This window comes from Aythya ferina, assembly GCF_964211825.1.
Source record: "Aythya ferina genome assembly, chromosome: 2".
Taxonomy (NCBI): Eukaryota; Metazoa; Chordata; class Aves; order Anseriformes; family Anatidae; genus Aythya; species Aythya ferina.
This window is the reverse complement of record NC_140297.1, coordinates 69,703,574-69,721,053: the sequence shown is the minus strand read 5'-3', so window position 1 is coordinate 69,721,053 and position 17,480 is coordinate 69,703,574. Positions and strand designations below refer to the sequence as shown.

At 37.2% G+C, this 17,480-nt stretch overlaps 1 long non-coding RNA gene across 1 annotated transcript in view; it reads left to right on the top strand.

Moving 5' to 3' along the window:
- LOC311431983 overlaps positions 1-17,156 on the top strand; it is a 33,497-nt gene extending 16,341 nt beyond the window's left edge. The window contains exon 3 of the long non-coding RNA XR_014689751.1: positions 16,534-17,156. This is a non-coding gene — a long non-coding RNA (uncharacterized lncRNA). The remainder of the gene's footprint in view (positions 1-16,533) is intronic.
- The last annotated feature ends 324 nt before the right edge of the window (positions 17,157-17,480 follow it).

The window sequence follows — 17,480 nt, the reverse complement described above, 5'->3', positions numbered from 1 at the left end:
ATTAAAGAACTTAAAAAAAAAAAAAAAAAAAAAAAAAGTGGGAAATTTTAAATTTCTCCTGGAGGTAAAAGATTAAGCATGAAAAGGGAAATTAGAAACAGAATTAGCTGACAATAGTCGAACTTCGAGCTGAAGGAGGGCATATTTTTTAGTATGGACATATCTTTTCCTTTGCAAAAACAACACAGAAAATGTTCAGTAATTGATCCATCTACACATATAGAGTACTGCATGGTTTTCACAAAAGATGTTCTCTTTCCAAGAACAGCATCAACAGAATCAGTTCCAGAGGTCATATCTGATGATGCCATCTGATGATGACAGTGATGAGCTGTAGGCTTCTCATCTCTCTAACAAATATCCCTGACCCTTCTGATTTTCTCCTACTACCTGAATAATTCCAGGATTTCTTCTCCTCTGAAAGTCTTGGCTTCACAGCCCATTGTTCCGTAGTATAACAACCAGGCATGATGCGTCTGCTCTGCATCAAAGAGCCCTTCTCAAATATCTGTAGTAAACTAGCCTGAGGATACCGCAGCACACGATCACAACTAAATAAAGTTTGTCTTTTCCTAGAATATATGTTGATATAATGCATTGGTGTTAGCAGAACTTCCAGTTCAAGAGACAGCTGTTTGGATAGGCAAAGCTCCTGATGTTCTGGTCAGATTGATAGCTTTGCTCAGAACTCTGGCATTTGGATTAAAGTAGTATAGAAATGAATCTTATATTTGACATTTAAAACACTTTCAAAGGGAACCTTTTCCATTGCCTATAGTTTCTTAAATCATAGCAGAAAGAATTGCCATGGCAGAATGGTGTGAGAAATTACTCTCCAACTGCTTCACTGTTTTCCCACATCATGACTGAAGACATTATTTCCTGAATCATTTTACATCCTGGCATTATGTGCAACAACACAGCAAGTATTAAACAGATGATGCAACAGAAAGAAAATTTGAAAATATTTCTCCTCTCTTTTGGACAACATCTAGAATATAAATGTGGTTTGTAGCAGCTTCATCTGAAAGAAAAGAAAGGGCTGCTTTTGGAGGGCTAGCATGACTAAAAACTTTGGATTTATACAGTCTGACTCTCATTTCCTGAGCAACTTTGGCAAAGTCACTTATTGTAACATTTTCAGAAATGGATGCTATTTCCTCAGGCTTTCATTCTGCTCATCTCCTGAGTATCTGTGTCTTTTGCATGTATAACCAATAGCAAAAGTAAATGTCTCAATAGACTTTATGGAATCCCTGTTTCTTGACCCTTTCAGGGCTTCAGAGCTGTTTGATATAAGTTATATATGGCATGATTTGATAGCTTGTTCCTAAACTTAGTCCACAACACTATAGGTTTTACAGAAAGACTTTGGCAAGGGGGTGGTCTGCCACTTTGGCAAGGGGGTGGTCTGCCACTACTTGGGGACTGGCTGTGCATCAGTCAGCAGGTCGTGAGCAAGTGCATTGTGCATCACTTGTTTTTCTATACCCTTTATTATTATTACTACTATTTTGCCTTCCTTTTTGATTCTATCAAACTGCTTTTATCTCAACCAGAGTATTTATTTTATTTTATTTTATTTTATTTTATTTTATTTTATTTTATTTTATTTTATTTTATTTTATTTTATTTTATTTATTTATTTTCCCAATTCTCTCCCCCATCTCATTGTAGTGGGGGTGGGGGAGTGAGGGAATGCCTCAGCTGCCTGCTGGGTTAAACCACAACACTACATCTGATTACAAATGCAGACAGAAACCATGATAATCTGTCAAATTAACAAGCGTAGGAGGTTCAAATACACTGCATACTGCCTCTCTAACTTCACCAACATTTTGCCTGTTGAGACTGAGGTAAGCTACAGACCCATGCAATCATCAGAAATCACATTTTGATGAATTTTCAGGCAGAAGCAAGGGAATTCCCTGGCAGAGCAAGGGAATCCAAAGTGCTCTATCAAGGCTTGGAAAGAAACATCAGGTTCTCTGCTAGTGTTCATCCCACCAGCCTTAGATATTCACTATTTTTTTTCACATTTTTTTTAATCTCAGGACAATTTCAGTGTTGCCATCTTATGATTCTCACTGAATTTTTCTATGTATGTGCCCTACATTTAACAGTGCCATAGGAAATGTCATCTCACATTGCCATGGATTGAACATTCATTTTCACTTTCCTCTCAACTACGTGCACAAGAAGCCTTCATCGGCTCATGTTTCTTCTTCTTTTTTTTTTTTTTTTTTTTCTCCAGAATATATGTGAACATGACATCACTTATATGCTCTACATAGCCCTTTAAAGATGTTCCACTAAGATTTATATCAAATCCATGCCTAGATGAAGACATCTCTTGCCTTACATGTCAGATCATAAAACAGCTTAGCCTTTCTTAAAATTTTGGACAAAAGATTTACTCGTAAAAATTGAGAATACTAACAAGCTTCTCATGAACCTATTCTTTACTTCCTTTGGGCAGCTCTAACAGCCAGCAGCAGCACTGCAGACAGTGGTTCCTCCTGCCCTTACCAACAAAACCTACACAGGGACAATAACAAGAAAAGAAAGTACATGCATTTATCCCAGTAGTTCAAATAAAATTAAGTGGAGTGAAAATCTTTTGTACAGTTGAATATAAAATTGCATATCCTTTGGTAAAATAAGGACAACTGCATCAATAACTGTTCTTGTACTGTCTTTTATACTGGCAAAATCCAGTTTTACCTAGGTTAGCCAATAAAAGTAATGAAAACAAATGACTGAACTATGATGTGGGTCTACTTAACTTTCATTTTCTAATATTTTGGTAGCAAAGCAACTGCAGTACAGTAGCTGTCTGAGCTGAATGGGAGCACAAACTTTCTAACACCCCAGTAAATACTTGAAAGAGAGTGTTGCTCTAATACCTGTAAATCAGAGCACTTTGAATTAACACCATGTTCATTAAAAAGGTTTCTGGTTTTGTTATCATTCTGATATAAGTCCTTGAACAAACGTGCTTAACAAATCCAGTCAAATCGGATAAGGGCATTAATTCTAGTTTGGATTCAAGAGCAACATAAATCATCTGTTCCAAGCTAACAATTTAAAGAGTGCACAGCACATTATGTTAAATAAAGTATTAACACTGAGTTAAGAACACCTATTAAGGGACTTTGAGAGTTCTGGCTCACATTACTTTACAGTGGTTTTGAAATAACCTTATTTCAGCTTTTTAATCCTATAATTATTCCACAACAGTTTTGTCAGAAAACTCCACTGCTTTTAACAATTTATAGCTCTAAGATGTTACGTGAACCACTTCAGTTAAGTTCTTGTACTTAATCATATTATCAGCCTTGCCCACATTAGCAACTTATCTTTTAAGTTTTAAGATATCTAATTTTTCAATTGCAAGATAGATTATCAAGTCCACTTTATTTAACCAAGTCTGTGTTTTTTGAAACAAACAGCTGAAATACTGAAGAAAAAAAAATCAAATATTATGTGTGCATGCATGTATGCACATACATACATATTTAATTGTAATTAGCATATGCTCATTTAGCAAAATGATTTCTTCTCAGTCACTTTCAAAGTTTATGGGTCACCTATTTGAGGTTGTTATTTCAGGACATCAGTTTGCTCTCAGAGTTGTTTTCTCCTGGTCTATTCCCAGTATCAAGGAATGTACTAGATCCACCACTGCGCAGATACTCATATTAAAAGCAGAATTAATTCAGAGCCTTTCTTACTGACTGCAACAAGTACCTGAGAATCCTAGAGGAGAGTGTAAAAATTCCTTAGTGGTGAGCCTGACCTGGGAGGAGAAAGGAACATTGAGCAGCATCAGCATGTTCATGAAATCAGGTATTTTGGCATGAAATTAGTTATTGGGCTGTATACCTCGTCAGAGATGCCAGACCCATCAGTCTGGGTGTTTTTTTGTTCATTTGTTTGTTGCTTAAAGAGCTGGCTGACATCATTGCAGGACCTCTCTCAATTATTTTTCAACAATATTGGGAATCTGGAGAGGTCCCAGGAGACTGGAAGCTGGCAAATGTTGTGCCAATTTTCAACAAGGGCAAGAAAGAAGACCCTAGCAGTTACAGACCTGTCAGTCTCATGTCAGTGCCTGGTAAAATTATAGAGAAGATTATCCTTGATGTTATAGAAGCACACCTGGGGGACAATGCAGTCATTGGTCCCAGTCAACATGGGTTCATGAGGGGTAGGTCCTGCCTAACAAATCTGATATCCTTTTATGATAAGATCACCCATGTAGTCAATCAAGGGAAACCAACTGATGTGATCTTTTTGGACTTCAGCAAAGCTTTTGATACAGTTTCCCATAGGATCCTACTGGACAAAATGTCCAGCATACAACTTAACAAAAACATCATACGATGGGTGAGCAATTGGCTGATGGGAAGGGCTCAAAGGGTTGTGGTAAAGGGGGCCACATCATGCTGGTGGATGGTGGGGTCCCTCAAGGCTCCATTTTAGGGCCAGTCCTCTTCAATGTTTTTATAAATGATTTGGATGTAGGACTAGAAAGTGTTTTGAGCAAATTTGGCAATGACACCAAACTTGGGGGAGTTGTGGACTCGGATGAGGGTGGAAAGTCCTTGCAGAGAAATCTGGACAGAATGGAGAGCTAGACGATCACCAACCACATGAAGGTTAGCAAAAGCAAGTGCTGGGTCCTGCACCTGGGACGGGGCAACTCTGGCTATGCATACAGACTGGGTGACGAGATGCTGGAGAGCACCCCCGCAAAGAAGGATATGGGGGTTGTGGTTGACAGCAAGTTGAATATGAGCCAGCAGTGTGCCCTGGCAGCCAGGAGGGCCAACCGTCTCCTGGGGTGCATCAAGCACAGCATTGCTAGTCAGTTGAGGGAAGTGAGTGTCCTGTTCTACTCTGCACTAGTGCAGCCTCACCTCAAGTACTGCGTGCAATTCTGGGCACCACAATACAAAAAGGACATTAAACTGTTGGAGAGTGTCCAGAGGAGGGCGACAAAGATGGTGAAGGGCCTAGAGGGGAAGACATATGAGGAGCGGCTGAAGTCACTGGGCCTGTTCAGCCTGCAGTAGAGGAGACTGAGGGGAGACCTCATCGCTGTCTACAAGTTCCTTGCGAGGGGGAGTGGAGAGGCAGGTGACTTATTCTCTGTAATCACCAGTGATAGGACCCACAGGAATGGTTTTAAGCTGAGGCAGGGAAAGTTTAGGCTGGACGTCAGGAAGAGGTTCTTCACAGAGAGGGTTGTCACACACTGGAACAGGCTCCCCAGTGAAGTAGTCACTGCACTGCACCAAGCCTGTCTGAATTTAAGAAGCTATTGGACTGTGCACTTCGTCAGATGGTCTAAACTTTTGGGTAGACCTGTGCAGTGCCAGGAGCTGGACTTGATGATATGGGTCCCTTCCAACTCAGGATATTCTACGATTCTGTCATTTTCTTTTTACAGTAAAGGTCAGTACTATGATAGAGAATGTAGGCTGTGAGGATCATCCTGGTCTGTTTCTTTTCCAACCCCACCTCAGCCAGATTTTCCATCTGATATAACTCACTGCAACTCCACTGACCTACATAAAGCTTTAAGCTAGCTAATAATCCGGCTTCCAACTCTATTGGATTTAAGCACATTTGTCACAAAAACTGACTGGAATAATTAACTGAATAAATAGACACAGCATATCTTTGAGTGCCATAAAAATGACATGACTGCAGGTAAATCATACGAATAATTACAACCAGGAGTCAGGTTTTCCAATTACTCTCTGTACACTTTGAATTGCTAGGTCTTCTGGTGACTAATTTGCCACTTTTTGCGTAGAAATTAAAGAACAGATTTGCTGTGATGGCCAAGCCACAAGGTAACAGTGAATGAACGGTAAAAATACTCAGATATTACACTTTCAAGAAACTGAATTTATCTTTATTCTTACTTCTCACAAATATGATAATGTGAGTACAGTGTCAAGACAGTGAATTTTTATTTCTCGAACCAAGATACATTTGTGATATGAAAATAATTTTGTGAAATAAATAATCCTTATTTCAAGCGGAAGTGAAAGAAGTTTCTAAAAACCTTACCCATTCGGGGAAAATAAGAAACTGAATGATTTAGATAAAAACTTCATACAATCATATTGGTTAATTCTCAAAGGAATGTTCCAAGCACTGAATCATTCCAAGCACAGAATCAGTGAGAAAAATCAAGTTAATACTGTTAGCATGATATGCAATTGACTTTTTTGATATTTTAGATAAAAATTCCATTTTGAAAAAAAAAATATATTGAAATTGTTCTTTGTCAGTTTAAAATAAGAAAGGATCATGAAAAATAAGCAGAGAAAAATAATATAACATTTTCCCCCCTTTAGCAAGTAGCTTGGTTAGCTTTTGAAATGGGAAATTTCTGAAAATCTCTGAATATACTTCTAACTACATGTAATTTGTTTTAAGGGAAATTTTTCAATGCCTGACCTCTGAACCAACTCTACTTTTCAACAAAATGTCTGTGTACAAAAATAATAAAATTTGCATTAAAGAGGTTACTTATCATTGAAAAAGAGAGGAAAAATAAGTTGCTCTTACAGATAGATTATCCAGCACAAGACTTTACTGAAGACAGTGCCTTTTACACCCTCCAATTATTTAATTTTACATTTCGGATTTCTGATCTAAAGTTCTTCTTTATATACATATGCAATATGTGTATGTGTACACATGTATAAATTGGATGAATAATCCTGAGACGAACTCCAACAGACAAGGAAACTTGATATGACAATATTGGCTAACCTCTTCTTTCTCCTCTTTGGACTTGTTTTATTTCTGATTAACACAATTATTTCCCCACTGACTTTAATTATTTTTGATTTTCTGTTTTCTAACAATTTTAGTAAGACCTGAATTCTATAACAATCCATGACTGTAATGGAATATGCCAGGATATCCTCTTGTAAAGGACATTGTAAAAGAGAAGGTTTGGACTATTTGCGGGGAGGGTTTTTTTGCACCTTCTCCATGTCTGCTGAAAATTACTGTTGTGAAATGTAGCTGAACCCATACTTTGAAGTGTCAAAGGGAGATCCATGTTTATATTTCAGAACTGAGTCACAGCTTGGCCAAGAAACCCAGAAACATGTCCCACCATTGTTGATTTTCTGTCCCTTTCAATGTGATCTTCCTCTAGACACGTTCACAGCCTTAGTTGTGAGCAAATCCATTTGAAAATGCCAGGGGACAAAAAAGAACAAAACAAAACAAAAACAAACAAACAAAAAAAAGCTTTCCATTTTAAATACATTTGTTTGGTCATTGTTACTTGTGGAAAATGGGTTATAAGCTAATCTTAGTGATTCATAATGCATTCAGACATTCAGTTTATATAAACATGCAAAATCTGGAGGGTAACCCAGCAATTGTCAGCCTTGAAATCTGGTGAGAATTCACTTGCTGGGTCTAGCTTCCAGCCACATTTGTGTCAGGCCCTCAGCTTCTGAATGAAACCAGAATGAGTTGCCAAAAACAACAGAAAAAGATAACTAGATGTTTTTCAGCCTCAGGAAAAAAAAAAAAAATGTAGTTCAGATAGGTACACCCTGAAATTTGGACCATGCTTCAGATCTGTTATTTTATTTAGAGATCTGGACTCTGCCTGCCTGAGAGATATGAAGCATTCAGATTATTTCTTATATTTGCCAAAACAGTGCTAATATCAGGTCATCAAACATGAACAATTTAAAATAAGCCTCACTGAATCTTGGCCTAAACAGGAAAGAGAAAAATCTGTAAAACCTGCAAGGCTAGCAATAAAGGAGACTGCAGTTACTTTAGCAGAATAGTAACACCGATACTATACTAAGCACAAAGGTTATGGAACTCCTCAGGCTTCCAGAATTTATTCACTGCATCCACCTATTCGCTTTATTTTAATACATTAAATGCTAGCTTCTGGAGGCAGGGACCTTCTTTCCTCATACGGACTTTCAGTTCCTAATGCAGTAGAGTTCTGCTTCTCAGCCAAATCCCATGTTAGTTCAAGAGATCAAATACTCATGGGCAATGTAATGAGGTGAAGGAAGACAGGCTTCCCAGCCTCTTCCAGTTTGTTTGTTTTGTTTTGTTTTTCACAGAGTTGCAACAGAACACCCAATGGCTTTGACTAGGATGAGGAGATAACATGGCAGTAATCAAGTTTCCTTTAGTTTGAAGCAGCATTTTAAACACCAATTAAGAGAAAAAAAAAAAAAAAAAAAAAAAGAGAGAGAGAGAGAGAGAAATAAAGGAACAAGTAAGGAATAAAGTAACAGCAATTTTAGTCCAAACATTTGCAATCCTGCCCATTTACAGACATATCTGTGCCAGTTTCTTTCCATGTAAAATAACGTTATGCAATGTGCTTGGCTTGGGTCAGAGGCTAAAACAAAAAAGGAGGGGCTTGGGCCTTTCTGAGAGTATGTTCATTTGAAAAGGTATTTATTCAGCATATTAAATCGGTTTTCCCACTCAGGGTGTTTTTGTTCTCAGTGTTCCTCTCACTTAACCGATTGGGAATCAATGCCTAATCTTGCGAGTCTCTTGCAATTTGCCTTCAGTTTTCTCCTTAAGGAAATTATGCATGTAACTTCCTTTTTATGAGCTTTTACTGAAACCACAAGTCTGTATCTGAATTATATACTACTGCAAATTTTGCCCAAAGCTTTGTCTTGGCTATATAAAGAAATTATAGGTGTGGACCAATTTTTGAATTTGCATGAAAACTGCTTTTATGTGCATATGAGAAATGCCTTTGAAACATCTTGCCAAAGGCTTTTTTGTCTTCTGGTTGTTATAAGAAAACATGGTTGCCCAAAAGAAAAAAAACTGATCATGGTTCCACCTTAATCAGATTCACAATCGTGTCCTAATGCAATTTGTCCTAATCCATTTCTAAGGAAGACAACCGTTTATGATTTGGAAGGACATGTGGGAAGAAATGTGGCTATATGGAAATCCCCTGAGTCCTTTTACCCGGGTGTCCTACAATCAAACTGTGCTCAGTTTGAAATACCATGGTGCATTTTATATCTCTGTGGCTGGTTTTAGAATAACGATGCCATGCTTAACACATTTTAACAGTGAACACACATTTCAGCACATGACTGAAAATGCTTCTATGCTTGTTTTGTCTGGTAAAAGAATGCATTCTGCTTAGTATGGCAGCAAATTGCCCTTGCAGCAAAACAGATAATTACTTGATGCCCACAGAATAAATTAATTAATATTTGTGTAAACATCTGTAGATTCATCCATACACAAAACCCTATATCATTAAAGTGACATGCAGCAGAGAATGAAGAGAGAGTTCAGTGTATACAGGAATCTGCTTAGACACGCCTATCCTACCCTGCACTCTGGGAAGTGAAGAGTGGAAGAGGAAAGGACAAAAGAAAATGCTTAAGAAAAGCTTTGGCTTTCTATATGAGTTGTCCCGTTGGAATTGTGTGAATAAAGTTAACCATAAGTGTTTTGAGGACTAGGGGCCTAAAATAATACAGCAGAGTTCCAAATGTAAAATAGACTAGGTTTATTTTGCACTGAAATTCTTTCATGTGCTATTCCCTTCCATACACACACATTAAAATATTATAAATGTTATTGTTAGGAAAAAAATTGCTGTAAACATTACTGACTATAATGAATGGCATAAAACTGGGACAGGTCAGCAGTATAAATAATCAGAGTCTTTCTATTTACCCATTTGTAATAATTACAAGATCACGTAACTAGTGAAATCATAATTATCCAACATTTCATCATTTGTTTTTAACTTGGAAAGCTTGGGAAGGAACAATTTTTCTTTTGCATGCGTGCATCTGTGGATGATCATTTGTTCTTCATCTGCTGAAAACTAAGGTCCTAATTTAGAGCTTGTTATCTGCCCTATCCTTCTTATCATGTGCTTGGTTTCATGTACTGGTACAGTTGCTGTTGATGAAGAAACAATAGTTTTATTGGGTTTACCCAATAAAGGATATTTTTGGGGTGTTTGCCTGATGAAGTATAGAGCTTCCCTGAAGTCAAAGTCTTTTCTATCCTACAATCCTGTATAAAACAAAATTGGTCCTGTTCCAAACTGGAGCAAAACCTAAAACAGTGGAGTTGTCTCTGAATGAAAATTTCATTATCTGTTCAAAACACGTTGATCTTATTTTGTGCAGATATAAGCTAAATCAAAACAAAATGAAAAGCTGTTGAATATTAAAAAAAAAAAAAAAAAATTGAATTGCACAATACCAAAGCAATATTTCAATATCTAATTTCATTTTTTTTAATAAATGCAACTTTGCAAAGCACTTCAGTTTATAAAAATATGCACATTCTGAAAAAAAAAAAAAACTTAAATTGTCTTAAATTATCTTTAAAATTTATATAAAATTAAGTAATGTTTCATAAAAAGCTAGAATGCTATTATTTTTCTCTCACTTCTAATTATTTGCTTTTGAACAGGCAGCAGTGCAACATCCCCTTTTGTTCTACCAATTCTCTGTGTAGTGCACCATATAACTGTAAAAGAACTGTTTTACCTCTTGAAACCTCATAGTCACTATCGGGGAGAATTCTGGTATTCAGAAAACTTCATACCTTAACAGCACCACTGACAATCAAAGTTTCTGAATAATTCAGGGGGATGGGAAGGAGTGCATTATAAGAGCAAATTTACTAGTGTCTTCTAACATGTCCCAAGATTAAAGGCCTTCTGATGCATTAACAAAACCTGAAGTAATTAAGAATAACTGAGTGAAGTTTAGTTTCAGAGAAAATCCCTGCAAGTCTTCAAAAGATGTTTAGATGTAGAGCTTAGGGATATGGTTTAGTGGGGACTGGTAGCGTTAGGTCAGAGGTTAGACTCGATGATCTTGAGGTCTCTTCCAACCTAGAAATTCTGTGATTCTGTGAAAATACAAAGTTTTCAACATGTTTAGAGATGAATGGAAAGTGACATTTTTGTTTTGGTGCATTGCATGAGTACCTCTCCAAACTCAAGTCCTAAATAATGTAGGAACCAAACATTGCTTCAACTAATGGATTGCAAGTTACTATATGCATACACAGAATGGAACTGTAATAGAATCATAGAATGGCCTGGGCTGAAAAGGACCTTAAAGATCATCTAGTTTCAACCCCCCTGATATGCACAGGGTTGCCAACCACTAGAGCAGGGTGCCCAGAGCCACATCCAGCCCGTTCTCCTTTTATTTTTATTATTTGCTTTTTGTTGTTTTTATATCAGGTCTTGCTGTTATTTGAGTACCGTTCTTCCCCATGTACTTGGTTTCAATGCATAGCATATATTTCTTATTCACATAGCACATAACATGTAGGCCTGCATCACTGTCCTAGACAATACCACTGGGCAAGTTTTGCAGAGTAAAAGAATATTAGAATATAGAACTGATATATTGTGAGCTGATATGAAAAATACATATGAAAATAAACATACACAAGACATTTTGGAGAGGACAGTTGTCAAAGAATGGACATTAAGCACTTTCTGAAATTTTGTCTTTACACTGGATGTCCAAAAATAAAAGTACCCAAAACTTATTTTTATTATTATTTTTTAATTTAATTCTAGATCTAATAAATCTGAAAATTGCAGTTTTTGCAATCTCAGCATGCTCAATATGCAACTTTGAGTACCTTTAACAAGACAAGACTGATTTTCCTATTGGGAAGATTAATTTCTCATAGCTATTGTATAAGTACAGGCCTGTTTTCCCTTGTAATAAATAAACCTGAAGTCAGCACGCGTATAACCACCAGTATAATACGTGCATGTTGTGAAACTTGCATTGACTCAAATCTGTTTAATGGTTTTCCACTGAAAATTCAACATCTGCCAACACCACACAAATCTTGATAACTGATGTCATCATGAACCCATTAAGCCTTGTTTTTTAACATGTTAGGAAAACAAAGAGTTTATGGAAGACTGCTAACAGAGGGCTAAATCCTGGAGCCCTTATTCAACAGTAGGAATTGTTCCTTAAGTAAGGTGCAAGTTAAGAGCATCTTAAGCCTAGCATAATGTAAGCAAGCTCTTGTTCCACATTAAATTTAATTAGCCAAATCATTCATGAAAATGACACCGTACAATATGAAACTTGTCACCACAAATCACCTATGTTTGTGCCTTTCGTCACTGAGACTGATTTGGGCATGCATGTCCTGCCACACCAGCTACCAGCTTTGATGTGTCACAGCTGTGATACTGAAGCAAGGAAAAACAATTTAAATAAAGGGGGAGCTCTATAGGAGTTAAGCATTTCCCCCAGAGGATCTAAAACTTCTCAGCAGAGGCCATTCAGAGATATATATTGAATAAAAAGGTTCTCATACTAAAATCTCATAACATGCCTGCAGGATCACTACAGCTGCAGCTGGGGGAAAAGCTGTGCAGTGCTGAAACAGTAAGGAGCATCCATCTAGATAAAGGAGGAATCCCATGTTATCTCTAACATCCATACACCTGCAAAACTGATAATGTCTTACCAGCAGTTCGTTTCCTGGGCACAGAAGTGGTTAATCACAGTTACAACACAAGACCTGTGGGGGAGGGAGAGTCATTTAATTAATGTGCCAGATATCCTTGCAAAAGCTTTTGCCAAGATTAGGTTCAGATTGTAAAGAAATCTCCAAGAGAAGGATAATTCTCAACACCTGCGGGCACTTTTATTAGCTGCTTGCATAGAATAGAAAACCTTATGTTAAAGTATTTGTCTCTGCTCCATCAAACTGACCTCCCATGCTTTTATCTGACCATAACCATAAGCAGATTTTAAAGCAGGCAGCAGAAAAGATTGCTAATGGGCAAGTGCTCTGTGGCAAATCCACTTGAATAAAAGTAACCTGTGGATGGAAGCAATCACAAAGCTGTTCAAAAGGGACACTATCAAAATTCATTGTCAAGGGTCAGTTCAAGTGCTCAGAGTAGGAAGAAAGTGAGAAAGATCAGTGGCATTTTTAACGCACCCAGAAAAGGCATTTACCTAATGCAGTGTTATGCTAGATAGAGGTCTGGGCTACCAGGGCTGAATCTTGCCCTTGTTAAGGTAAATATCAAAATTTCCCTTGAACCTCTACATTTCCCCTTACCTGAAAAAAATAGTAATAATAATAATTATTATTATTATTCAGAGGCAGTTGATTCTACAACTCTGTGCAAAATGAGGTTCAAAAGTTGAATGCATAACCGCAATGCTTTTAAGCAAACAAAACCTCTGTAAACACCTGTAACATTTAGAAACAGATCACAATAAATCTAGAAAATGATTACATTTTGGTACTGCACAGTGTAATTTATCATTAAAAGAAACTAAAGTTAATTTGATATTTATCTATATTTTGTTGTGAAGTAATACGTTTGAGTCTGAAATGAACAGTTACAACTGGCTAGCAGAGTCTTATGGAGTTGTTACTTACCCTTCCAACAGCATGCACTTTTAACATACTTATACACAAACACATGGAACTCAATTTCTGCAACCATTTGTGCCCATGGAGCTGGAATTCTCAAATGTTCATTGGCCACTTTTATTGCTTTTATTCATTTAAATTACATTTTTTCTGGGATTCAGAAAAAAAGATCTTTCTTCTTACTAAAATAACAGTAAAGAGACACTGTTTTCCATTCTTCTAGTGATAATGAAATAAAAATAATGAGTAATTTCCAATAAAACTAACAGCCACCCCCAGCTTTTCAAAGTACAGTATGAGTCTTCAGTTTATTTGTTTTTCCAGTAAGCATTCTTGACAATTCACCTTGGGTTTTAGTGGTGTTATTGTTCTGGTTGCATATTATTGTTCCTGTCTCAGGTATACACGAATCCTTTCAAATAAATAGATAATGAGAACTCACTTCTTAGAAATTTCAGGTCAGATTCCTCCTTCTTCACTCATGCTAACTCATTCTGCAAAAATGTAAGTCACTTGAATCAGTGAAGGCGATAATGAATAAATGACCGGGAATTTGAGGAGAGCTGCAATGTCTGCTCACTGAAGCCTCAATGAAAAAATTCAACTCATCTGTCCTTCAATTTTTCCCTGCAATCACCACAAAAACAGTGAATCACACAATATTAATTGATAACCCTTTACATTGGGTAATAGAATTTATGGCACCTATCACTTACTGTGTTGGCAGTGTTGCATGCTCTAAAGCACTACATGAGGTAATGAGAACAGAGCTGTGATAGAGCCCTGCCACCTGCCATCATTTGCAGAGGAACTGAAGAATTGTTGGATCCTGGTATCATGCCACCAAAAATTCTGGGGACAGGGCCCTCCCATGGCATTTCTCAGAAGAAATACTGCAGCTGATCTAAAAGTGCACATACCAAAGCAACTCCTGAGCAAATATATTAGTCAATTCAGAACTGACATTGTTTCTTAGTTTTCAGAAAGCTGAATATAATATGAATCATAGCTAACTTTGCACACTTCATACACTGTGGATCTATAACCATGATTAGTTTTTACAAAGTTGATCATTAAAAAAAGCGCATGAGTTAGGATATACCTAAGGGTATTCAATTATACCCAAGAAGGTATAATTGCTGCTGAAGCTTTTATGTTATAGTTCCTAATTTTCTGAGTCTCAAGAAAAAGAGCAATCTGGCACTTTCTGTTTACTGGTTCTCTGCACTCCAAATTGAAGGTGATGGCTTTCTCCTGTTATGTTACACCTTACAGTCTATTTAAACCCATGTGTAGGAATTTACTTTGAAAATTCTTCTGAGTATATATTTTTGAAGACCTATCTTTTAAAGGAACAAACATGACAGCATTTAACACACCATTTTTTCTGTACAGAAAAGATCACAGCCAGCTATGCAGATATCCCTCCTAGGTAGCATTGCTCATACAGGCTTATTTGGGTGACAATTCAACTTGCTACAAACAGTGGAGTAAGAAATACTGCAGATCTCTGTCAAACATAACACACTTTCATATTCTGTGGAATTTGCCCAGGCCCCAGCCCTACGGACATCCATGCATCTGAGTTTTACACCTGACTAGTTCTGCCAGTTGAGAGATCTCTAGTCATGCGTGTCATGTTAAATGTGAAACTAAGAGCCTGCATGATCATAAGGAGTAATACAGACACTGAAAAGACAGCATAATGTTGATGGGCAAATAACAAACGTTGCAGCAGACAAGAAAAAGCAAACACCCAAGCCTGCTATAATAGCCTCATCAAAGCAAATTTGGCAAAAAGCACCATGGAGGCTGACTGCAATTTTTCCACTATAAGCCTGACCTGTAACTCATTAACCCACCACTAAAACAGCATTCACCTCTTGTTCGGTTCTTCGAAGCACTCAAAGGAAAAAGAAAACAGAATGCATTTTTATTCCCCTCCCCTGGAAAAAGGGCAAGCCATGCCACATTTGTAAAATTTCATAAACACTAGAATGAGACTACAAAAGAACCTATTACTGACCTACTAAATATATTCATACTGCACTCAGAATGGCTTTAGTTATTTTTTTACCGCATTAACACCATTAGACTGTAACTCTTTTTTGATATTGCATTGCTCTCAAATAAAAATAAACAAACCCTTCTGTTACACCAAAATTGCAAAGGTCCCAAGACCAATGATAAAACTGCTTCTTGTTTATTTCCCTGGGTACTTGCCACCTGCCCCATGACTAACACTGTACTCCATAACGCTTGTATTTCCACAAAGCCCACAATGCCACCAAAATGACTTCTAAATCTTTTCCTAGAATCTGAGGTCATGAATGACTATTAGTTTAGGAACTATTAAGGGGAGCCATTTGACCAAATACTGTTTTCTCTTTCACAGGATTGTGCAGAATTTAAGACAACCTATAACAGAGGGCACCATGGTTGTTTTTATACAGGTTTATCAGAGTGTGCCTAATGGAAGATAGGTCCATAAATAAAATATCAAGCTTTTTTAAATAAAAATAAAAATAAAAATCTGTTATTATCCTCATTAAGACAAGATTAGATCATGCAAAAGGTCACAGCCTGAGAAAGACTGCAAAACATTAGTCAACCCCTTTAATTGGAGTTAAATCATTACTTCCCAAATTCCTTCAGGATTTGGAATCTCCCTGGAAATTTCCAAGCAGCTGTGTGAAGAAGTTTACTTCAGCTTCTCACAACAATCGCATGTTGAGGAATTTTAAGAGTTTTTTATTCCTTTAAGTATGCTTAAACCTACCAACAAGAGCACTGCAACCTCTAGATAAAGGAGCATGGGTCCTTGCTATCCTGGAAGCGAAAGATCTTTTTTTACTTTTGTTGATAAATCTTAATTTTTCCTATTTTGAATCTCCCTATCTCACTGTTGACTTTTTATATTAAGGTCAGTAACACCCAAATTTTAAAGTTGCATGCAGACTAACCAACCCATTACCTTTCTCCTGCTCTGAAAATCATCTACCTCATTAATATATTAATATAAAACCAAACTCAGATTTCCAGACAGTACTTCAGTGTTTTCTGTTTTTATTTCAGACCAGAGATGACGTCACTTGTCTTTAAGCTCACCTGGTTTAAAGAATGAAGATATGACTTCCTGGAGTTCTAGGCCATATTCTACAAGCCAGTTTGGAAACTGAAAATTCTGTGGAGCTTTTTGGGAAGAAACTTTATTTTGTTTTTGCTTCTGCTACCCAAGCAATGAAATTAATATGCATAACTCCTACAAGTGACTGTTCTTCAGAATTGATGCCAAAAGTGAACCTTATTGTTATTTCTGTTCTTAAGCTGCATAGCAGATGCTAGTTGGCACAATGCTCACAGACAGGTGAATTCCAGAACAAGATGAATAGCAAGAGCAAGTTCTCAATTCCTGCAGGATTCTCTCTGCTGCCAAGTCTGATTCTATAAAACATGACGTTCAAATGGAGAGTGAGCCTAATCCTATTCTGAGTTACAGGTGCATAATTTCAAAGCCTTGTGCTTTGGCACTATCCACATTGAGGCAGATACTGTCTTTTGCCTACTATGCCTCCTCTTCACATACTTCTTTTCTCTCTGAGATGCAGTTGTACAACATCCCTTTAAGAAAGCACTAGTCTGAGAGAACATATTCCTGCTTGCTCCAGTAAAGCACAGTCATAGAAACATTACAAACAGGATCGTTTCTTTTTGTCTTTCCTATTCTGAGAAATATTGGCTTACAATGGGTTAAAAGTCTGCTGCTAAGCACTGGCCATTTTAAGGTGTATTCTTCTCCCCTGCTGATTTGCTCTCTGACCTCTTGGGGGCCAGGGCAGTTGCAGACTTCATTTTTACTCTATTTCCTGGTCTCTCTCCTGGCTGTGCACTCAATGTTTCCACAGCAGATTAATGACAGCTAATAATATCTGATATATCTGGACATTGCCACATAATGAGTTGCAGTCCCACTGGGTGCCCAAAGTGTCACTACTAACAAATTCACCAGAGCTGCACATAAT